We start from the raw sequence: 1,252 nt of genomic DNA, 5'->3' as shown, positions 1-1,252 counted from the left end.
ATTTTATATATATATATATATATATGTAGGTGACAGGTTACAGCAGGACATCTCTTGAAGAGAAAATCCTCTGCTCCCAGCACCTCTGCTCCCTGCTGCATGTGGACAGAAGGGAGCTGGGATGCATTTGGAGCATCTCTGGCCAAGAGCTTTCAGCCAAGAGCTTTCAGCCAAGAGCTTTCCCGCTGAAGAAGAAGGGAAGTGGTCACTTTGCTTTTTGCTTCTCTGTTACTGCTAAATCAGGGAACATTTCTGGGTGCTGTTCCACGGCCCAGCACAGCCAGCCTCAGCGCTCACCATTAAGGACAGCGTTAAGTCCTGCTGCCCTGTGCCCAGCAGAACCGAGCTTTGCTCGTTGTGCGTGGTGGAGAGAAGGCTTTGGGGAAGAGCAGGGCTGTCCTTCACACCCTTTCCTTCCTTCCTCCTTGACAGCCTTTCACAACCAACAACCAGACAGCTAATGGCACAGCCCGGCAAACCGGCTTTGGCACAAGTGTGCCCTGCGCCAGGGAAGAGCCCTGGGACACCGGGAACCACTGGGAACCACCGGCAAGGGAGATAAGCACATTCAGAGCGTCAAAGACGTTGGCTGAGGTCTCCCATCTTGACCATTAGACCAGGGTCGACCCATCTCACCAGGGTTGACAGCTCTCCTCGCTCCTGGTCCCGGCAAGACCTCCTGGACACCCAGCCCCGCTTCCCCACAGAACCACGCTGCTCCCAAGGAGACACAGCCACCTCACTGAGGTTCACGAGTCAGGGCCCCACCGCTGAGCAACGATGGCTGCTGTGAGCAGGGTCCCGGCCTGCTGCAAACACTCCGGTGCTGAGTTAGGAGCGTTAGTTCTAGACAGTGACTTTGCTTTTGCCCTGGCCTGAGGAACTGCACACAGAGAGCGCCGCAGGCCAGCTGACTCACTGTCACACCATCAGGGTTCCCAGCCTCTACCCAAAGAGGTGTCCTGATGTCCCCCTTCCCAGTCCTGACCCAGCACGTGGGACCAGAGACCTGAGCCAGGCTTCACTCCGGCACAGAGCACAAGTATCAGAACACGCGTAGGAGGCTCTGAAAAGCAGAGAGGGCAGGGACAGAGTCTCCAGCTGCAGCTGGGAAGATGCCAATGCAAGCGGAGAACTGGATGAAAACCCTCTTCTTGTTTTGGGGTGAAGCGGCGTGCTCTTCTCCCCAAGCCCTCAGCTACCAGCTGAAACCCCCCGGGCACCCTCAGCTGCCAGACACAGCCAGGCCCTT

Source organism: Buceros rhinoceros, unplaced genomic scaffold (genome assembly GCF_000710305.1).
Source record: "Buceros rhinoceros silvestris isolate BGI_N320 unplaced genomic scaffold, ASM71030v1 scaffold7831, whole genome shotgun sequence".
NCBI lineage: Eukaryota > Metazoa > Chordata > Aves > Bucerotiformes > Bucerotidae > Buceros > Buceros rhinoceros.
The sequence above is the reverse complement of the archived record's forward strand: the minus strand, read 5'-3'. Positions refer to the sequence as shown.